Below are 23418 nucleotides of genomic sequence, written 5' to 3'. Positions count from 1 at the left end.
CACTGGTTGTCCCAGGGACACTTCCGAAGAGGCTTACTTGCAGGGTTTGGTGAAGGTGCCGAGAATAGTTGGTCCCACTATTCCAATGGGTCGAAGTGCCTTCGCAGACCTTCTAGGACGACCAGATGCAGAGGGGTGCCACGGGACAGCGGGCTCAGGGTGCCAAACCTTCCAGTGGGTCCCCAGCAATTCCTTGACTCGGCTTCTGTTGCAGGATACTTGGCTCCTTATCCCTTGTTCGGTGTGAACTCAGGAGATCGACATGGTAGTGGTGTTTTCAGCCTCCTCTTATCCAAAGTTCCGTTTGGAGAGGACCCAATGAGAGATCTGCTCACAAACACTCACTCCATACGTGGACCAATCCATAGCTCTCAACCATTTGTCTCGCAAAGGCAGGTGAAATCACCTGATTTTGTTTTTGGCGGGCGAGAAGCCCATTGGAATGAATGGGCGTGCAGGAGGCTTGGTGGGTGAGTCAGCCCTTTGCAAGGCGGGTGACACCCGCCAAAAGCGGGTGAGTTGAGAGCTATGCCAATCATGGACCACGGTGGTCCCAGTCATTCAGGACACTCTAGACTCTCTGGCACCCAGGATGTGTATTGGGAACAGACATCTCAGCCCACATCCTGGAGGCACACACACAAGGCAGGCAGAAGCCTGCGAAAGCATTGGGTTTCGCAGGAAAGTGCATGACCAAATAAGGACTGACCTGGGTTGACTCGACCTGGGGAAGTTGAAGGGGCATGATGGCCCTTCCATACATTCCATTATGACATCTTTCCTAACACCCTTCGTGTGTCAACCCCCAAACTTTTTTCACCTGTAGTCTTAATCTTCTGTAGTGCTCCCTAAGGGAACTGCATAGGATTCTGCCTAACATGGGTTGGGGAAATGAGGGGGGAGGGGAAAGGAGGGGTTTGGGTGGGGGCATGGGGGTTGGGGAATGGAGGAGGTGTGGGGGGTGGTTGGGGAAAGGAGGGTGTTGGGTGGGGTGGTGTTGGGGGAAAGGAGGTGGGGTGGCGGGGTGGTAGTTAGGGGGGGTGAGTGGGTGGGGGTTGGGGAAAGGAGGGGGGTGGGTGGGGGTTGGAGAAAGGAGGGGGGTGGGTGGGGGTTGGAGAAAGAAGGGGGGTGAGTGGGGGTGGCGGTTGGGGAATGGAGGGGGTGGGGGTTGGGTGCGGGGGGGTTGGGGAAAGCAGGAGGGTAGGTGGGGGTTGGCGATTGGATGGTAGTTAGGAGGGGGTGGGTGGGTGGGGGTTGGTGAAAGGAGGGGTTGAGCGTTGGGGAAAGGAGGGGGTGTGGGTGGGTGGGTGTTGGTGAAAGGAGGGGGGGTGGGTGTGTGGGTGTTGGGGAAAGGATGGGGTTGAGTGGGGGGCTTGGGGAAAGGAGGGGGGATGGGTGTGGGTTGGGGAAAGGAGGGGGTAGGTGGGGTTGGGGAAACGATGTTATGCTGGGGAAAGGAGGGGGATGGGTGGGTATTGGTTAGGGAAAGGAGGGGGTTGGGTCAGGGGTGGGGGTTGGGGAATGGAGGGGGGGTGGATGGGGTTGGGGAAAGTAGGAGGTGGGTTGGTGTTGGGGAAAGGAGGTGGGTGGGTGGGTGGATGTTGTGGAAAGGAGGGGGAGGGTGGGTGGGGGTTGGGCAAAGGAGGGGGGTGAGTGGGTGGGGGTTGGGGAAAGGGTGGGTCAGTGGGTGGTGGTTGGGGAAAGGAGGGGGGTTGGGTGGGTGGGGGTTGGGGAAAGGGGGGGTGGAGGGTTGGGGAAAGGGGGGGTGGAGGGTTGGGGAAAGGGGGGGGGGGAAAGGAGGAGGGTTGGGGAAAGGAGGGGGTGGGGTGGTGGGTGTTGGGGAAAGGAGGGGGTGGTTGGGGGTTTGGGGATTGGGGGTTAGGGAAAGGATGGGGGTTGGGTGGGGGTTGGGTGGGGGTTGGGGAAAGGAGGGGGGTAGCTGGCTTGGGTTGGGGAAATATGGGGGGGTGGGTGTATTGGGGAAAGGGGGGTGGGTGGGAGTTGGGGAAAGGAGGGGGGTTGGAGAAAGGATGGGGTGTGGGGGGGCGGGGGAAAGGATGGGGGTGGATGGGTGGGGCCTGGGGAAAGGGGGGTAGGTCATGGTTGGGGAAAGCAGGGGTGGTGGGTGGTTAAGAAAGGGTGGGTGGGGGTTGGGGAAAGGAGGGGGGTTGGGTGGGGGTTTGGGGGTTAGGGAAAGGATGGCGGGTGGGTGGGGTTTGGAAAGGAGGGGGGGTTGGTGGGTGGGGGTTGGGGAAAGGAGGGGGGGTTGGTGGGTGGGGGTTGGGGAAAGGAGGGGGGGTGAGTGTGGGTTGGGGAAAGGAGGCGGGATGGGTGGGTGTTGGGGAAAGGAGCAGGGTTGGGGATAGGAGGGGGTGTGTGGGTATTGGTTGGGGAAAGGAGGGGGTGGCTGGGGGGAAAGGAGGGAGGGTGGGGGAGTGAGGATAGGAAGCAGTGTGGGTGTGTGGGGGTTGGGAAAAGGAAGGGGGTGGGTGGGGGTTGGGGAAAGAAAGGGGGTGGGTATGGGTGTTGGGGAAAGGAGGGGGGTGGGGAAAGGAGGATGGTTGGAGAAAGGAGGGGGAGTGGGTGGGTGGGTGTTGGTGAAAGGAGGTGGTGGTTGGGGGTTTGAGGATTGGGGGTTAGGGAAAGGATGGGGGTGGGGGAAAGGACGGGGTTGGTGAAAGGAGGGGGCGGGTGAAAGGAGGGTGGGCGGGTGGGTGGGGGTTGGTGAAAGGTGGGGGGGTGGAGGGTTGGGGAAAGGAGGGGGGGTTGAGGGTTGGGGAAAGGAGGGGGGGGGTGTGGGGATTTGGGGATTGGGGGTTAGGGAAAGGATGGCGGGTGGGTGGGGGTTGGGAAAGGAGGGGGGTGGGTGTTTGATGGTTGGGGAAAGGACGGTGGGTGGGTTGACTTGGGTTGGGGAACGGAGGGGGGTGAGTGGGGGTTGGGGAAACGATGGGGATGGCTGGGTGTTGGGGAAAGGAGCAGGGTTGGGGATAGGAGGGTGGTGTGTGGGTATCAGTTGGGGAAAGGGGCGGGTGGGTGGGGGAAAGGAGGGATGGAGGGGGAAAGGAGGGAGGGAGGGTGGGGGTGGGGATAGGAAGCAGTGTGGGTGTGGGGGTTGGGAAAGGTAAGGGGGGTCGGTGGGTGTTGGGGAATAGTAGGTGGGTGGGTGGGTGGTTTGGGTGTTGGGGGAAATGAAGGGGGGTGGGTGGGTGGGTGTTGGGGAAAGGAAGGGGTGGGTGGCTGGGTGTTGGTGGAAAGGAAGGGGGGTGGGTGGGGGTTGGGGAAAGGCAGGGGTGGTGGGTGGTTAGGAAAGGAGGGGGGTGGGGTTGGGCAAAGGAGGGGGGTGGGTGAGGGTTTGGGGATTGGAGATTGGGGGTTAGGGAAAGGATGGCAGGTGGGTGGGGGTTGGGAAAGGAGGGGGGTGGGGGGTGGGGAAAGGAAGCAGTGTGGGGGTTGGAGAAAGGAAGGGGGTGGGGTAGGGGTTGGGGAGAGGAGGGTTGTAGGTGGGGGTTGGGGAAAGGAGGGGGTGTGGGGGGGTGTTGGGGAAAGGAGGGGGGTGGGTGGGGGTTGGGGAAAGGGGTGGTGAGTGGTAATTGGGGGGTGGTTGGATAAAGCAGGGGGGGTGGGTGGGGTTGGGGAAAAGTTGGGGAAAGGGGGGTTGGTGGGGTTTGTGGAAAGGAGGGGAGTGGGTGGGTGGGGGTTGGGTACAAGAGGGGGTGGGGGAAAGGAGGCGGGTGAGGTTAAAGGAGGGGTGTGGGTGGGGGTTGGGAAAAGGAGGGGGGGTTGGTGGGTGTTGGGGAAAGGACAGGGGTTGGAGAAAGGAGGGGGTGGGGGGTGGGGGAAAGGAGGGGGGTAGGTGGGTGCAGGAAAGGAGGGGGGTGGGTGGGTGTGTGAAAGGATGGGGGGTGGGTGAAAAGGGGGTGGGTGGGATTTGGGGAAAGGAGGGGACGTGGGTGGGGGTTGGGGATAGGAGGGGGGTGGATGGGTATGGGTTGGGGAAAGGAGTGGGTGGGTGGGGGAAAGGAGGGGGGTGGGTGTGGGGAAAGGAAGCAGTGTGGGGGGTTGGGAAAGGAAGCAGTGTGGGGGATGGGGAAAGGAAGGGGGTGGGGTAGGGGTTGGGGAAAGGAGGGTGGTAGGTGGGTGTGGGAAAGGAGGGGGGTGGGTGGGGGAAAGGAGAGGGGGTTGGAGAAAGGAGGTGGGTCAGATAAGGAGGGGGTGGGTGGGGGTTAGGGAAAGGAAGGGGTGGGTGGGTGTTGGGGAATGGAGCGGGATTAGGGATAGGAGGGGTGTTGGGGGGTGGGTGTTGGGGAAAGGAGGGTAGTGGGTGGGTGAAAGGAGAGGGGTGGATGGGGGAAAGGGGGGGTGGGTGGGGGAAAGGAGGGGGTGAAAGGGGTGGGTGAAAAGAGGGGGGTGGGTTGGTTGGGGAAAGGAGGGGGTGGGTGGGATTGGGGTAAGGAGGGGACGTGGTTGGGGGTTGGGGAAAATAGGGGGGTGGGGGGGTTTTGGGGAAAGGAGCAGGGTTGGGATAGGAGGGGAGTGGATGGGTATGTGTTGGAGAAACAAGGGGGTGGTGGGGGAAAGGAGGGGGGAGAGGGGTGGGGAAAGGAAGCAGTGTGGGGGTTGGGGAAAGGTGGTTGTGGATGGGTGGGGGTTGGGGAAGGGAAGGGGGGTGATTGGAGGTTGGGGAAAGGGGGGGTGGGTGGGGGTTGGGTGAAAGGAGGGGTGTGGGTGGGGGTTGGGGTACAGGAGGGTGTGGGTTGGTGGGGAAAGGAGGGTGTGGGTGAGGGAAAGGAGGGGGGTGGGGAAGGAAGCGGTGTGGGTGTGTGGGGTTGGGGAAAGGAAGGGGGTGGCAGGGGGTTGGGGAAAGGAGGGGGTGGGAATAGTGGGGGGTGGGTGGGTATGGGTTGGGGAAAGGGGGGTATGGGTTGGGGAAAGGGGGGGTGGGTGGGAGAAAGGAGGGGGGTGGGTGGGGTAAAGGAGGGGGGTGGGTATGTGGGGGTTGGGGAAAGGAAGGGGGTGGGTAGGTGGGGGTTGTGGAAAGGTGGGGGTGGGTGGTTTTAGGTTGGGGAAAGGCGGGGGTTGGGGAAAAGTGGTGGGGTGGCTGGAGGAAGGTTGGGGAAAGGAGGTGGGGTGGGTGGGGGTTGGGGAAAAGTTGGGGAAAGGAGGGGGGTGGGTGGGTGGCTGTTGGGGAAAGAGATGGGTGGGTGCGGGTTGGGGAAACGTTGGGGAAAGGAGGGGTGGGGGGTAGGGGAAAGGAGGGTGTGGGTGGGTGGGGGTTGGGTACAGGAGGGGGTGGGTGGGCGAAAGGAGCAGGGTTGGGGATAGGATGGGGGTGGATGGGTATGGGTTGGGGAAAGGAGGGGGTTGGTAGGGGAAAGTAGGGGGGTGGGGTGGGGGTGTGGGAAAGGAGTGGGGTGGGTAGGTAAGTGTGAAAGGAGGGAGGTAGGTGGGGGCAAGGGGGGAGGGGGAGAGGGGGTAGGGAAAGGAGGTGGGTGGGATAAGGAGGGGGTGGGTAGGATAAGGAGGGGGTGGGTGGGGCTTAGGGAAAGGAGGGGGTGGGATAAGGAGGGGGTGGGTGGGGGTTAGGGAAAGTAGGGGGGGGTGGGTATGGGTTGGGGAAAAGAGGGGTTGGGGTGGTGAAAGGAAGGTGTGTGGGGGTTGGGGAAGGGAAGGGGGGTGGGTGGGACTTGGGGAAAGGAGGGGTGTGGGTGGGGGTTCGAGGTACATGAGGGGGTTGGTGGGGAAAGGAGGCGGGTGGGGTTAAAGGAGGGGGGGTGCGTGGGAGTTGGGGAAAGGAAGGTGGTTGGGGAAAGTAGGGGGGTGGGTATGGGTTGGGGAAAGGAGGGGGGGGTGGGGAAAGTAGGGGGGTGGGTATGGGTTGGGGAAAGCGGGGGTGGGTGGGGGAAAGGATGGGGGGTTGGGAAAGGAGGGGTGGTGGGTGGTTGGGGAAAGGAGGGGGGTGGGTGGGTGGAGGTTGGAGAAAGGAGGGGGTGGGTTGGGGATTGGGGGTTAGGGAAAGGATGGGGGTGGGTGGGTTGGCTTGGGTTGGGGAAAGGAGGGTGGGTTTTTTTTTAGTTGGGGAAAGGAGGGGGTGGGTGGACGTTGGGAAATGGAGCAGGGTTGGGGATAGGAGGGGGGTGGGTGGGTATGGGTTGGGGAAAGGAGGGGGAGTGGGTGGGGGAAAGGAGGGGGGTAGGGAGCTGGGAGCTGGGGATAGGAAGCGGTGTGGGTGTGGGAAAGGAAGGGAGGCGTGTGGGCTGGCGTTGGGGAAACGCAGGGGTGGATGGATGGGGGTTGGGGAAAGGCGGGGGTTGGGCAAAGGAGGGGGGTTGGGGAAAGGAGGGGGGTGGGGAAAGGAGGTGGGTGGGTGGGTGGGTGGGGGTTGGGGAAAGGAGGTGGGTGGGTGGGGATTGGGGAAAGGAGGGGGGGTGGATGGGATTGGGGAAAGTAGGGGGGTGGGTGGGTGGGTGTTGTGGAAAGGAGGGTTGGGAGGGGGCTGTGGAAAAGAGGGGGGTGGATGGGGGTTTGGGAAAAGAGGGGGGGTGGGTGGGTGTTGGGGAAAGGAGCCGGGTTGGGGATAGGAGAGGGGTGGGTGGGGGAAAGGAGGGGGTGTGGGTGGTGAGGAAAGGAGGGGGGTGGGGAAAGAAAGCAGTGTGGGTATGTGTGGGAGTTGGGGAAAGGAAGGGAGGTGGGTGGGGGTTGCGGAAAGGAAGAGGGTGGGTGGGTGATTGGTGGTTGGGGAAAGGAGGGGGTTGGGTGTGGTTTTGGGGATTGGGGGTTAGGGAAATGATGGGGGTGGGTGGGGGTTGGGGAAAGGAGGGGATGGGTGGGGGTTTGGGGATTGGGGGTTAGGGAAAGGATGAGGGGTTAGGGAAAGGATGGGGGGTGGGTGGGGGTTGGGGAAAGGAGGGGGTGGGTGGGTTGGCTTGGGTTGGGGAAAGGAGGGGAGTGGGTGTTAGTTGGGGAAAGGAGGGGGGGTGGGTGTTGGTCAATGGAGCAGGGTTGGGGATAGGAGGGGGGTGGGTGGGTATGGCTTGGGGAAAGGATGGGGGTGGGTGGGGGAAAGAAGGGGGGTGGGGGGCTGGGGATAGGAAGCAGTGTGGGTGTGGGGTGTGGGAAAGGACGGGGGGGTGAGGGTGGGGGTGTGGGAAAGGAAGGAAGGGGGTGGGTGGGTGGGGGATGGGAAAGGAAGTGGGTGGGTGGGTGGGTGGGGGTTGAGGAAAGGAAGGGGGGTGGGTGGGGGTTGGGGAAAGGCAGGGGTGGATGGGTGGGGGTTGGGGAAAGTTGGGAGTGGGCAAAGGAGGGGGGTGGGTGGAGGGGGGTTGGGGAAAGGATGGGGGTGGGTGGGGGTTGGGGAAAAGTTAATCTGCCCCCCCACCTTTACCCAAAAAGGAAAGGAGCGGGGGTGGGGGGTGGGGAAGGAAGTGGTGTGGGTGTGTGGGGGTTGGGGAAAGGAAGGGGGTGGGTGGGGGTTGGGTAAAGGAGGGGGGGCAGGTGGGGGAAGGGGAAAGGAGGGGGGTGGGTGGGTGATGGGGAAAGGAGCAGGTTGGGGATAGGAGGGAGGTGGGTGTTTATGGGTTGGGGAAGGGTGGGTGTGTGGGGGTTGGGGAAAGGAAGGGGGTGTGTGGGGGTTGTGGAAAGGCGGGGGTGGGTGGGTGGGTTTAGGTTGGGGAAAGGCGGGGTTGGGGAAAGGTGGTGGGGTGGCTGGAGGGGGGTTGGGGAAAGGAGGGGGGGGTGGGTGGGGGGTGGGAAAAAGTTGGGGAAAGAGGGGGTGGGTGGGTGGGGGTTGGTGAAAATGTTGGGGAAAAGAGGGGGGTTGGGAAAGGAGGGGTGGTGGGTGTTTGGGGAAAGGAATGGGGTGGGTGGGGGTTGGGGAAAGGCAGAGGTGGATGGTTGGGCAAAGGAGGGGGGTTGGGGAAAGGAGGGGGTGGGGAAAGGAGGGGGTGGGTGGGGGTTGGGGAAAGGAGGTGGGGTGGGTGAAGGAAAGGAGGGGGTTGGGGCAGTGGGGAAAGGAGGGGGGTGGGTGGGGTGGTTGGGGAAAGTAATGGGGGTGTGTGGGGGTTGGGGAAAGGAATGGGGGTGGTTGGGTGGGGGTTGGGGAAAGGAAGGGGGTTGAGTGGATGGGGGTTGGGGAAAGGAGGGGGGTGGGGAAAGGAGGGGGGTAGGTGGGTAGGGGATGGGGAACGGAGGGGGGTGCGATTGGGGAAAGGAGGGGGGCTATGGGGCATGAGGAAACGAGGGGGGATGAGGGGATGGGGCAAGGAGGGGGGTGGTTGTAGGTTGGGGAAAGGAGGGGCGGTGGGTGTTTGGGGGTTGAGGAAAGGAGGGGGGTGGTTGGGGAAAGGAGGGGGTGGGTGGGGGTAAGGAGGGGGTGGGGGAAAGGAGAGGCGTGGCAGGGGTTGGGGAAAGGAGTGGGGTGGGTGGAGGGGAGGTGGGGAAAGGAGGGGGTGGGGAAAGGAGGCGGGTGGGTGGGGTTTGGGAAAATGAGGGGGGTGTGTGGGGGAAAGGAGGAGGGGCGGGGGGTGAGGAAAGGAGGGGGTGGGTGGGGGGTGGCAGAAAGGAAAGGGGGTGGGGATTGGGGAAAGAAGGGGAGGATGGGGAGGAGAATAGGAGGGTGGGTGGGGGGGTATTGGGAAAGGATAAGGGTGGGGGTTCGCATAGGCATAGGGTGGAAGGAATTCATGGCAAAAATTAATGGGTGGGGAATTGTAAGAGGCAAATTGGAGGTAGGGGGGCACGAGGTAAAGATTAAACGTTGGATTAGAAAGATAATACTGAAATAGGGTTAGGTAAGGGGATTACGAGGTTTCAGTGGGAGCAGGATTTCAGGGTCAGGGTCAAAGGAGGTTTTAGGTTGGTATTCAGTTTGGTGTTCAGTTCAGTTCAGTTCCATTTGGTTCAGTTTGTTTATATACTTACCTTCTTCCCCTTGCCCCCCACCCCTGGCCTTCTTCAGGTCATTGGTCCTGGGCACCTCAATGCATGTTGCCAAGGAGTGATCCTTCCTGACCAAGGTCCTGGTCTCCAATGCTGCAGCTCCCTGGTGACCAGACCTTTATACCAGGAATATGTCACAATGGGGAATGCATCACATGTCATGATGACATCACTTCAGTGTGGGAGATACCATGTGGCCCCTGATTTTAGGGGGAAATAGCAAAACTAGAAGAGCATCTACCACTGGCAAATCTACTGAAGATACTCAGGCTATGTTTAAAAGTGAATAGAAGGCTTGCTTGCTTATTGTATCCAGCCCCAGTGATGCTCCTTTTCCCTCCACTGTAGCTCAGGTCTCTCATGTGCACCCTCTAATGTCTTCCTGTCCTCTACACCTTGTGACATCACAGAGCTATGCCAGTGACATCATCAGTGTTCTGCTAGCCTGATCCTGCTGGATAGACATGGAGACATTTAATGTATTTTAATTAATGGACACTTCCCAGACATCATTTCAAACGAATGCCTCTACAGTCACTGTCCCATCTTCTGTCATCACACTGTTCAGGATGTGCCTCCATGGGCCACTGGGTAATGAGCTTGATGACGTTTCTAACTATTCTGCCAGTGTGGTTGCTTCCTAATCTTTAATAATCATGAAACACGCTCTCTTCCATTGAATCCCATACTTTTGTGCCTAAATGTATAAAATAAAAGTGAACCACCCACAGAAAATCCGAAATTCTGTTTCTGTCCTGTCCATTTCTTTTACATGTACTGACTTTTTGGAGGTTTTATATAAAACCTATTTCTAAGGCTCTCATTCACCTCATCAGCCTCTTGGCACAAGTGCACTGACATCACTAGAGGGAGGATGCGCTCACATCCAGAACCGGAATCCAATTCCAAGCACCATCTTGTGGCCGCTTCATATCCGCTGCATACAGCTCTAGGTGGACAAGCTTCTTTTTGGGTGAAAACTACTACACCTCAAGGTGGACAAACTTCTTTTTGGGTGAAAACTACTGACCAATTTCATTTCCTAGGCAGGGAAATGGCTTAAGAGACTTGCGCTGAAAAAGCCAGTGTCCCCTCCATCTCACTTTATTACACTCTAGTTCCTACATATTTATGTTTCCAGAATCCTTTCATGGTGATATGGTGGAGAAGGTGAGCGTGGGACTCACTTTGTCCCTTGTGCTTCTACATGGAGGCCTTTGTTGTCCACTAGTTTCTACTTCAGCCCATCTCTGTGTCTGGCAGCACAGATCCCCTTTCCCTGGTAGCCCTGTGTTTCCCTCTTTCAGGTAATAGTTGTGGTGTTGGGTCTCTAACCTCAGGGCGAGCTGAAGATGAGGACCAATGTTAAAATGTTCATATTTATCAAGTGTACAGAGGGCGTCCTGACAGTCAAAGGGTAATTGGGAACAGTCAAATATTTAAGAATAAAATGACAATTTGCAGAATGAGATCATTGAATAGATGACCCAAAGCAAAGGAAAAAGTAAATGAAAGGATGAAAAGCAAACATACAGCAATTTATAGAAGTATTATTGACAAACGATTGAGAAAAGGAAAACCCATTAGAACCAAACTATTGGACCCAGTTCTCAAATGAAGGGAAAGCAACACCGAAAAGATACGTTTTTAAGAATCCTTCGGAGAGAAGAATGCTACACAACAGAGATTCACAGCCAGGGAGCAGAGTATGAAGCCTGATTGTGGGATTTGGCAGGGTTAAAATCATCGATACAGTCTAAATATGGATTTTCTATGATCACGCTCCATCTCCAGGGTTAATGAGCCTGATACATTTTCTCTGCATGTGCAAGTGCTATGGAAGTATTGCATGTTAGTTTAAACTGAAATGCAGAAGGAAGATGTAGCAAGAAGATTAAAATGGAGCTGATGTTTGGAATTCGTCATATCTCCCAGCAGTGATCTGGTGTAGAGTTTGAATGGAGACAGAACCTTTAGTAATGCATCAACCTGCTGTCAAAGTCAGCAACTAATGAAAATATTGATGACAAATATGCTATTTCTGAAACAATATTTATTCCTAATGGCTCCCTGACACCCATCCAGCACTGCCCCCAATATTCCAGGAACGGAGTTAGATTCGTAATTTAACCCAGTCTTAGAATATGTTGCAAGTGGTTTTTGGCACTTTATCAACAAACACGCTTTCTAGGATGTGAAGGCATCATGAAGCAAGACACACACAGCAGATTCAAAGCTAAGACAAAAATAGTTTATTACCTTAAATCCCAGGATGGTATGAGGCCTAACTTGCCCTGTGCTGAGGTGGGATTTCCCTACCTAAAGAAACTAAGGATAGTCCAAGTCAGTAAGTTCAACTTAAATGTCTGTGTCCAAAACCTAAGCTTGCCCTCACAACTAAAGCTAAATAATGTGTTTGGATGTCAACAACAAATCAAGTAGTGTTTCAAAGTAAAGTTCTGAGCTTCTTCCAGCACTCGGCTTGCTCTCCAGCTCCCCTTCCTCAAATTCAACACAGTTCCACAAAGTCTCAGGGTTCCCTTCCCAAGGCAACTATAAAGTTCACAAGGTCTTAGGTTTTCCTTCCCCAAGACGTCAGTGTTGTAATGTGGTAGACTCGCCAACTCAGTGGATTGTGATTTATAACTCTGTTTATTGATAATAAAAGGGAGTCCCCAGGTGGGGCAGCTTCTCGTCTCCACAGCGCTTCGTGTATGATTCTGAAATGGGCATTCCAGAATCATACACAAATACGCGTGCAACAGAACATGAAACTATATACAATGATATGACATAATGGATGAGGTGAAGGCGGTGGTGGTGAGACGGGTCATGGATGAGTGGCAGGAGAGGAGGGTGAGTGGGGCGAAGGGCAGGTGGATGTTTGGTCTTCGTGGGAAAGTGTCAGTGAAGGTGGATGCGGGGAGTTTGGAATGGAGGAGGGGGGAGGAGGTGATGCTGAATCGATTGAGGATAGGGCATGTGGGGCTGAATGAATGTCTGTTTCGAGTGGGGAAGCGAGAGTCGAGGGATTGTGCGGTGTGTGGGGTGCCTGAGACTGTGGGACATTTTCTACTTAGATGTGAGAAACATGTTGCAGAGAGAGAATTGATGTGGGTTCGGTTATCTGCGCTGGGCGTGGCTGAGTTGAGTGGGAAGGCTTTGTTGGGAGGTGATGGGGTGAGTGGCAGGAAGAAGAGCAGTGTGTTGTTGGATTTTGTGAGACAGACGGGGAGGTGGGAGGAACTGTGAGTTTATGTGAGCTAAATAATGATTGGTGGGTTAGGTGCACGTCATCCTTTAGGATGGGGAAGCGCCTGCGTGGGTCCGCCCACGCTTTCGATAATTTAGAAGAAGAAGAAGAACATGAAACTATATACAATGATATGACATAATACATTATAACATCTCCCCTTCATATAAAAGAGGAAAAATAAATATAACTATAGAATGAAAAACAATTTAAGATAAACTGGAGAAATGTAAAATATAATCAATACTATTATGACCTAAGTGAGAATACAGGGGAGAATATGAATGTTGCAGGGAACATTGACATAGCTTAATAAACAACTGAAGGAAACACTATATATTGTAAAGGATTTGATCAATTGGAGCAGCACTTCAAAAGAATAAAGATGATTTTCAGCTTGTGACACCCCCAAGTCAGTAATAAACAAAATCCTGCATACAGTTCCATACAATTCTTCTGTTCCTTGATGATAATTGATTGTTCTCAAACATCTCTGCCGTAGGCCTTCGCATTGTATAATTTCCCATAGAATCACCATATTTTGCACTTATGATGTCATCTCTTGAAGACATATGTTTATTCCCACACATCTCTCCAGAAAACGTTTGAAATGTATCTGAATTTTCCACAGTATCAGCATTACTTGCACGTATGACTCGTTGCAAGACCACGTCTTGCCATCTTCTAGAAATACTGACTTTCCTGAACACTCCATCACTTTTTGAGGTTCCCGATACTTTGACTCCCCTTTCAATACTTTCTTGTGTTCTTTTATTCTAATCCAATCTCCTTTCTGAATCTTGCTTTCTACCACATGTTTTTGCTTGTCATAATATTTCTTGTAATCTTCTTGTCTTTTTTTTTACTTTCCTTATAACTTCCTCCATATGTATTTCTCTATTCCTTTTTATCACAAACCAAGCAGGTCTGAGTCTATTTGTAGCTAATCTTCCTCTCATAAGAGTAAAGGTTCTTCCTCTGTTGCGGAATGTGGAGTGACTCTTTATGTGTTAAGTGCTTCTTTGAGCGTCTCCTTCCATGGTAACCTGTTGGCAATCACCAGTTGAATGACTCCTCTTATAAATCGGTTCATCCTTTCCACTAATTCATTTCCCATTGGATGATACAGCGCTGTAGTTCTATGCTTGATAGCTCGCTCCTTTAAGAAACTATGTATCTCTAGTGATAGAAATTGTACTCCATTATCCGAAACCAATTCTTGTGGGTCACTGTGATGAAGTGATGCCATGTAACGCGTAATTAATATTAATTGGGATCACAAACCATTTAATTCCCTGTTGTGTATATGTTTACATTGTGAGAGGCTTCAAGAGGTGCTGTTTTCTAACCTGACAGCTACTTTGTTTTTGGTTGCCATGAGATGAACACAGAGCAGCGCGAGCCGGAGAGTGACAGTTTCGTGTGGGCGTATTAACTTTTGTTGCGCCGTTGCGCAAGGGGAAGCCTCGGTTCCTGACACAAAAGGCGCCGTTGCGCTGAACAAGGTTAGAAGTTTTATTGTCAAGCCGATCGTTGTCGGCGGAGTTCGCATTAGAGGAATGCCAGGCAGCTGAAACAATACGACTGCAAGCAGGCGAGCTGCTACTCCTACGACTCAGGGGGCTGGCCTCATTGAACAGCTGGCTTCCAGCTGGTGACTGCCGGAGGTGTTTCGCTTACGAGTGGAGCAGAAGGAGACCGAAGGGGCGGCACATCGGTCCGCTGAATCAAAGCACTGCAGTCCACTGAATCAAAGAAGCAGACGCCACCTGACGTAGGAGAAGGGGGGCGCACAGATAGTACCGAGCGCAGAGGCAGACTGATCAGAAGGAATTCAACAGACCAGGTGCGTGTGTCTAACGGCGGTTTGGAGCAACTCATAATTTACCAGAAAAGTTAAAAGGGGACAAGGAGTTGCCTAAAGCCCTTTTGGTTTGTTTTGAATCAGTATACACAAGATGAACTTTCAGTTAGAGATTATGAGGGGTCTGGAAATATATGGTTAACCCCTGGGAGCCCCTCTAAGATCCCACAAACCCATCTAGAGAACTGTCCAAGTTAACCGAGGAAAAGAAAGAGAAGAAAAAGTATAGAGTAAGAGAAAGAAAAGCAAAAAACTATCTGAATATATGTATAAGAGGAACTGAAAGAGAGAGAGCAAAGTCACAAAGAAAGACAGAATAGCATCAAAAGACAAGACAGAAAAGACAATTTAAAGCTGGCAAAGAAGACATCCTTGAGAGAAGGAAAGGTGTGAGGAAGAACAGGAAGACTCCTTTAGAACACTTACCTGAACTGTTTGTCTGCCAAAAGGGGATCTCTGCTGGTGGGACCTTCTGAGGAATTTGCTGCCAAGACGTATCCTTTTACCTGAAAGAAAGTTAGAAAACCTCAAGTTAATAAAGAAAAGAGTTGGGTAACAAGAATTCCCACTAAAACTACTTTCTGGCTCAGTGTCTTTATTGGTTCAAGGTAGATACCCCTCACAAGTGTGGTGTCAGAAGTGGGATCCTAAAGTACGCCATGGAAGAACTTATTAAAACTTTAAGCGAAGGGCAACAACTCCTACAGCAAGCTTTACAGCTCCAGAGTCAACAGGCCCAAGCTGATAGACAGGCTTTTCAACAAGCACTACAAGTGCAACAGGCCCAGTGTAATGAGGAACCAGAGGCGGTAATTGTAAGTAACTTTATGAAGTTTAATACGGCGAGCACGCCGGAAGAACCACTCTTCAAGCTGCCTTCTACTAACCGTCGCCGTCACGCAAACCCCTCCCCTTGGAATCAAAACAAGGAACAAAGGCTCACGTGATGGCACGCGCTCTAAAGCATTACTATTCTCTACATATTTTCCCCCTTGGGAGGACAAATTAACTCCAAATACTTAATTTAATGAACAATGCATAAAATAATAATTATTAGGTAAATAACATGTACAACATATTGTAGAACCATATGAAGTACCAAAACAAGTATTTCCTGAACACTCCATCACTTTTTGAGGTTCCCGATACTTTGACTCCCCTTTCAATACTTTCTTGTGTTCTTTTATTCTAATCCAATCTCCTTTCTGAATCTTGCTTTCTACCACATGTTTTTGCTTGTCATAATATTTCTTGTAATCTTCTTGTCTTTTTTTTTTACTTTCCTTATAACTTCCTCCATATGTATTTCTCTATTCCTTTTTATCACAAACCAAGCAGGTCTGAGTCTATTTGTAGCTAATCTTCCTCTCATAAGAGTAAAGGTTCTTCCTCTGTTGCGGAATGTGGAGTGACTCTTTATGTGTTAAGTGCTTCTTTGAGCGTCTCCTTCCATGGTAACCTGTTGGCAATCACCAGTTGAATGACTCCTCTTATAAATCGGTTCATCCTTTCCACTAATTCATTTCCCATTGGATGATACAGCGCTGTAGTTCTATGCTTGATAGCTCGCTCCTTTAAGAAACTATGTATCTCTAGTGATAGAAATTGTACTCCATTATCCGAAACCAATTCTTGTGGGTCACTGTGATGAAGTGATGCCATGTAACGCGTAATTAATATTAATTGGGATCACAAACCATTTAATTCCCTGTTGTGTATATGTTTACATTGTGAGAGGCTTCAAGAGGTGCTGTTTTCTAACCTGACAGCTACTTTGTTTTTGGTTGCCATGAGATGAACACAGAGCAGCGCGAGCCGGAGAGTGACAGTTTCGTGTGGGCGTATTAACTTTTGTTGCGCCGTTGCGCAAGGGGAAGCCTCGGTTCCTGACACAAAAGGCGCCGTTGCGCTGAACAAGGTTAGAAGTTTTATTGTCAAGCCGATCGTTGTCGGCGGAGTTCGCATTAGAGGAATGCCAGGCAGCTGAAACAATACGACTGCAAGCAGGCGAGCTGCTACTCCTACGACTCAGGGGGCTGGCCTCATTGAACAGCTGGCTTCCAGCTGGTGACTGCCGGAGGTGTTTCGCTTACGAGTGGAGCAGAAGGAGACCGAAGGGGCGGCACATCGGTCCGCTGAATCAAAGCACTGCAGTCCACTGAATCAAAGAAGCAGACGCCACCTGACGTAGGAGAAGGGGGGCGCACAGATAGTACCGAGCGCAGAGGCAGACTGATCAGAAGGAATTCAACAGACCAGGTGCGTGTGTCTAACGGCGGTTTGGAGCAACTCATAATTTACCAGAAAAGTTAAAAGGGGACAAGGAGTTGCCTAAAGCCCTTTTGGTTTGTTTTGAATCAGTATACACAAGATGAACTTTCAGTTAGAGATTATGAGGGGTCTGGAAATATATGGTTAACCCCTGGGAGCCCCTCTAAGATCCCACAAACCCATCTAGAGAACTGTCCAAGTTAACCGAGGAAAAGAAAGAGAAGAAAAAGTATAGAGTAAGAGAAAGAAAAGCAAAAAACTATCTGAATATATGTATAAGAGGAACTGAAAGAGAGAGAGCAAAGTCACAAAGAAAGACAGAATAGCATCAAAAGACAAGACAGAAAAGACAATTTAAAGCTGGCAAAGAAGACATCCTTGAGAGAAGGAAAGGTGTGAGGAAGAACAGGAAGACTCCTTTAGAACACTTACCTGAACTGTTTGTCTGCCAAAAGGGGATCTCTGCTGGTGGGACCTTCTGAGGAATTTGCTGCCAAGACGTATCCTTTTACCTGAAAGAAAGTTAGAAAACCTCAAGTTAATAAAGAAAAGAGTTGGGTAACAAGAATTCCCACTAAAACTACTTTCTGGCTCAGTGTCTTTATTGGTTCAAGGTAGATACCCCTCACAAGTGTGGTGTCAGAAGTGGGATCCTAAAGTACGCCATGGAAGAACTTATTAAAACTTTAAGCGAAGGGCAACAACTCCTACAGCAAGCTTTACAGCTCCAGAGTCAACAGGCCCAAGCTGATAGACAGGCTTTTCAACAAGCACTACAAGTGCAACAGGCCCAGTGTAATGAGGAACCAGAGGCGGTAATTGTAAGTAACTTTATGAAGTTTAATACGGCGAGCACGCCGGAAGAACCACTCTTCAAGCTGCCTTCTACTAACCGTCGCCGTCACGCAAACCCCTCCCCTCGGAATCAAAACAAGGAACAAAGGCTCACGTGATGGCACGCGCTCTAAAGCATTACTATTCTCTACATATTTTCCCCCTTGGGAGGACAAATTAACTCCAAATACTTAATTTAATGAACAATGCATAAAATAATAATTATTAGGTAAATAACATGTACAACATATTGTAGAACCATATGAAGTACCAAAACAAGTATAGCAAATATTAGGAAATAACATGTACAACAGAATGTGGAACCATTAGAGGTACCAAAACCTGTATAGAAATATCATATTATTATAACACAAAACTTTATTAATTCACGACATATAGTCTTTCATCCATGCTGGTTTGAACCTCAAACTGCAAGAAACACCAACATTATTTCCATTACTCATTTCTTCATTCACACTCCCTTTCCTATTTTGCTGCCCTGCATCCTCTACTCTTTCATTCATTCCATACGCTTTCGCAATTCTTCCTTTTGACCACACTTGTCCTCCTTCCAAAATTACCACTGACTTTTTTACTGCCGATATTTTAGTTGGCCCCAAATATTTACTTTCACAACATTTATTCACAAATCTGGGGTTCTTTACATACACCTTCTCTCCCACCTTCCACTCACGTTCCTTAACTCTTTCACGAGCATTGAAATCCGCAGTAATTTTTTCTTGGCTGGCATTTATGAGTCTCATTATTTGTTCTCTATCTACATGAACCACGTTGGCAATCCCTAACCATCCCGGACACAATTTGGTCCCTGGTTCTCTACTCTTCAGAGACACAAAAGGTGACACTGCTGTCACTGAATGTGGGGTGGTTAGATAACTCCACGTCAACAAATTCAAAACCTCTCTCCACGGCTGCCCCCTCTCATAGCTAATTGCAACCCTTCCTTCAGCCAACTGTTGACCCTCTCCACAAGACCATTCGGCCTTGGGTGATACAACGCCATTTTGATGTGTCTTATACCATAACTTCTGAGAAACCTTTTCATAGCTTCTGACACAAACTGAACCCCGTTGTCTGAAACAAGTTCCATTGGCACCCCTTCTCTAAAAAATACTTTCTCCAAGAATGTTATCAATTCTCTAGCTGTGACTTCCTTAACCGCCTCCCACTCAACCCATTTTGAATGATAATCAATCAGCACAAACAAAAACTTTAGACCTCCTCCTAAACCCCTAATTGGACCCATTATGTCCACAGCAACTTTGGTCCAAGGTTCAATGGGAACAGGATTTGGAATCATTGGAGTCTCACGCACAACTTTTGTTTTGTCACTCGTCTGGAAAATCATAGTCTTTCACCCACTTTTCAGATATCTTGTCAATCCGTGGCCACCAATAATTCTGACAAAGTTTTCTTTTCATAGCTCCTTCCCCCGGGTGACCCTCATGAGCAAGTTCAAGTAACCTTGACCTGACAGACTCCAGAGGAACAATACACGTCCCTCTCCTTAGTTTATCCTCAAAAATGTTTAATTCTTCCTTGAGCTCCCACCATACATCACATTTTTTTTCCAAAGTTCTCTTTTGGGGTCATCCCTTCACTGTCCACTCCTTGATTAACTTAAGTTCTTGATCAGATTCTTCTCCCTGCAACCATATTTCCTGACTAACCGCTTCCTTTACCTCTGCCACTACTGACTCTTCCATTCTACCATCATCAACCTCAACTTCAGTGTCCCCAATCGGCAACCTGGATAGGCAGTCCGCTACTATATTTTTCTTTCCTGGAAGAAAACTCACCTCAAAGTTATATGCATGTAGTCCTAGACCCCATCGACTTATCCTGGGTGAACCTAAAGCCCACCTCCCACTTTCAAATAGTTGCACTAACGGTTTGTGGTCCGATCTAACGACAAACTGTCTGCCCCACAAACAATACTTAAAGTGCTTAATGGCCCAGTACTTAGCTAAGGTCCCTCTTTCAATAACAGAATATTTAGACTCCGCTCCCTTCAATGCCCTTGATGCAAATGCAATGACCCTTTCCCTCTTATCCTTGTCGTATTGTACCAATGTAGCTCCAAGACCCAGTATACTTGCATCTACTACCATCACTGTCTTATCATATGGATCGAACCTTACGAATTGAAGGAGCTTCACGTATTCCTTCCTTAATGTTTTCAAATGCTGCATCACACTCTGGAGACCATTCAAATTTGGCACCCTTTTTGAGTATCATTCTTATAGGAGTTGAAACCATAGCAAAATCTTTGACAAATCTATGATAATATTCAGCAAGAGCCAAAAAGGATCTCACTTGATCTTTGTTAGATGGTACTGGCGTATTCTTTACTGCTTCTACCAAGCTTTTCTTTGGTTTCACTCCAGACTCATCAATTTCATGCCCAAGGTATTCCACTTTCTGAACCACAATCTTGCACGTATCTCTCCTCACTGTCAAACCAGCTTCAGACAGTTTACTCAATACATTGGTTAAAATCACATCATGCTCAGCTACACTACTTGCATACACAAGCACGTCATCTTGAAATACTATAATGGTCTTTATCCCTTCTAAATCAGTGTCCATCACTCTCTGAAACACTGACGCCGCTGAGGCAAGCCCAAACGGCATTCTGCAATACTTGAAGGTACCAAATGGCGTTATAAATGCAGTTAGATGTTGACAGTCTTCTTTCAATGGAATCTGATGATACGCTTGAGAAAGGTATATCACAGAAAACACTCTAGCACCTATGAGAGTAGACAGAGTATCCCCAATTATCGGCAACGGATGTCTGTCCACAAGTATGAGACTATTTACGTCTCACATGTCCACACAAAGCCTTATCTGTCCATTTGGTTTCGCAGCCACCACAATAGGGGATAACCATTCCGAGCTCTCACATTGCTCTATGATTCCCTTTTGAATCAGAGTCTCAATTTCCAATTTAAGTTTCTCTCTCAAATCATGAGGTATTGGTCTCACTTTGTGCACCTTTGGTATTGCTCCTGATCTCAGACGTATTTCATGTTCAAATCCTCTGAGCATCCCTAAATCTTCCTGAAACACCTTTGTAAAGTCTTTTTACTACTTGTCCTTTACTTCTGCAACTGTAACTGGATCCTCTGCACTCACTTGAATACGAATGCCTAATTTACGTAGCTCACCCCAACCTAAAAGAGAAGAACCTTCTTGCGTTACAAATTCTTCTGATTCACAACTTCTCCCTTTATACTTAATAGCTGCTTGGAACTTTCCCAACACCTCAATCCTCACGTTGCCATAAGCATATGGTTCAATGCTGTGCTCCTTCAGATCAGTGAGTTTTCCTTGTAAACAACTTTCATAAGTTTTTCTGGATACTAAAGTCCAAGGTGAGCAACTATCTACTTTCAAGCTAACTACTCTTCCATTTACCAAAAACACATCTGTCGGAGAACTTCCTCCATTGGAAACTTCCGCTATCTCCAACACATGTTTGGTTTGTATGTTCTGGACTGTGCTCACTCCATCTTCTTGTTCTGGGAATCTCGCTCCAGGTTCAATATCATGTACTTGACTTGCCTCTCGACAAACTCTTGCAAAATGTCCCCTTTTTTGCATTTTAAGCAGTTAATGTTTCTCGCTGGACAGAATGCACTCGTTGAAATGTGGCGATTGCTGCCACATTTATAGCACTTGGTCTCTTTATTCATATTCATTCTTCTGATTCCCCTCACAGCCGCCACTTCTCCTTCATGCTTGTCCCCCTTCATAGTCGACATGTACTTATGCGTCTGCTCCATGCTTCTGGCAGTCTCCACTGCTACTTCTAGAGATGCATCTTTAGTCAGTAGTCTTTCTTGAATCTTCATGTTGTTAGTACAACGCACTAACTGATCCCTTATCATCGAATCTGTTAATTGACCAAATTCACACGTGTGGCTCAAAGATCCTAATGCTGCTATGAAGTTCACTACTGGTTCACTGGGGTCTTGTATTCTTTGAAAAAATATATGCCTCTCAAATGTTATATTTTTCCTAGCTTCAAAATGAATTTCCAGCTTCTTTTCAGCTAGTGTGTACTGATCCACTTCTACTTGACCTTCTTGTGGAGGTTGTGGCAAACCTTCATATACGCTTCGCCCTTCCGTGCCTAGATTGTGCAGGAGTATTGCTTCCTTTCTTGCAGCAGCAAATTTGTCACCTCCAATTGCCACAATATATGTATCAAAAAGTTTCTTCCATCTGTCCCACCTTATTGGTGGGACTCCTGGTTCCATTAGGAAAGGAGGAGGTGGGGCCATATTGGCCGCTACCATGTTTAAGTAGTTCAGACACCAGAAACTATTCCAGCAACTAAAAAAAAACTCAACCACAACTCCCACTAAATTTGAAGCTGAAGAATATATGTGCCTTTCTCTCTTGACCACTGTATGTGCGTCACTTTTGACGTCCCTTGCTTGCTCTGTACTTCGTGCTGGCCAGATCAGTTTTATCAAACAAATTGTTTGTTCCTATTTGAGTCTGCGAGGAGATTGGGCTTATTTCCTCATTTCCACTGCACCCGTGGGCGTGTTTGTTTATATTCAAGGCCGTGAGGCGGTGGAGCTCCTTTTCCAGTTTCTTCCAAAACTATGGACGAGCCGAGGGGTGTGAGCTATACGACTGCTCTGCCGTGCACGGCAGTGCTGTGGGACGAGAGGGAACACCCCTCCTTGCCCAACTCCTCCCCGCTCTCCCAGTGACCCTCCTCACCTGGGAAATCCGTCATTGGGAAGCGGGGCCGAAGCGTTCCCGCCGAACTCCTGTGTGCCTCACAGGACTTTACGCCGGATGAAGAGGCCGGCAGCAGGCCCCAGCGGCGCCTCTCACTGCGCTCCCTCCATGGATTCGGGGAGGGGCAGGTGCGCCGGAACATACCAGTGGTCTTCTGACCTAGGCGGTGTGCGTTTGTCTCGCTGCAGCGTTGCTTCCTGCCGCGGACTCGCTGTTGTTTACGTCCTCGTCGCCAAATGTAATGAAGAACCAGAGGCGGTAATTGTAAGTAACTTTATGAAGTTTAATACTGCGAGCCCGCCGGAACAACCACTCCTCAAGCTGCCTTCTACTAACCGTCGCTGCCATCACGCGAACCCCTCCCCTTGGAATCAAAACAAGGAACAAAGGCTTGCGTGATGGCACGCGCTCTAAAGCGTTACTATTCTCTATACCCAGCTACTAGAAGTCACAAACCTAAGAAATCATCCCCAAGTACCAACCTCAATATTACAGAAATATACATCCTGCTCACTTCTTCGTGAATTTTGAGCGGGTGGCCAGGAATGCTCAATGGCCAACGGAAAGGTGGTGCCACTATATCGCCCCATTAATGACTGGTGAAATGAAATGTGCGTATCAAGCAGCAAACCCAACCGGAGACACGATTTATGGTGATATGAAGAAGGTTGTCCTAGAAAGACTAGGACATGATGAGGAGACATATAGAATTAAGTTCCGAGAGGTGAAACTGACTGCAGAGGAGACTCCCAGACAATTGTTCTATAGGGTGAAGGAGCTTGCCGAAAAGTGGTTAAAATCTGCTACCTCCTCTCCTCAAGAAATAACGGAGAAAATAGTCTTGGAACAATTCATCTAAGCTCTTTCTGGGCCCGTGCAACGATGGGTCAAACAACATCACCGACCCTCGTTAGCTGAAGCCGTTGACATCGCCTCAGCATCAGCATCAGAAAGCCGTGCAGGGCAAGATGCTGACCTATATGAACTACCATCGACCCAACGTCGGCGTGAACAAACCGATGACTCAAACAAAGTGGCCGAATTCCATGTTGAGGAAATTAGAACCTGAAAATGTTAGGTCTAGACTGAATAGTGAAAGCCCTATAAGCTACTTACAGGCCCCCTCAGAGTGTCCTGGAGGGGATCAAGCACAGTATTTATGTACTTGTGATGCCGAAGTAGATGAGAAGCCAACCCGAGCCTTGTTAGATTCAGGGAGTCTACAAACAGCTGTAACCCCAGACCTGGTAGGTGAAGAATATAGTTTGTCAGGGAACATACCAATTAGATGTGTTCATGGGGACGTAAAGTCATATCCTTCAAAGGTGATACAGATTAAATTGGCTGGAGAGACCATGGGAGTAAGATGGGCAGTATTACCCAGACTACCCAAACCTTTGCTGGTGGGATCCGATGTGCTTAATTTTCCAGAGCTAGTCAACGAAATAGAGAAGAGCTGGTTAGAAACGGCCCCGTT

The sequence above is a fragment of the Ambystoma mexicanum genome, chromosome 4p (genome assembly GCF_040938575.1).
Source record: "Ambystoma mexicanum isolate Mex_15411 chromosome 4p, UKY_AmexF1_1, whole genome shotgun sequence".
NCBI lineage: Eukaryota > Metazoa > Chordata > Amphibia > Caudata > Ambystomatidae > Ambystoma > Ambystoma mexicanum.
Note: the sequence above shows the minus strand (reverse complement) of the source record.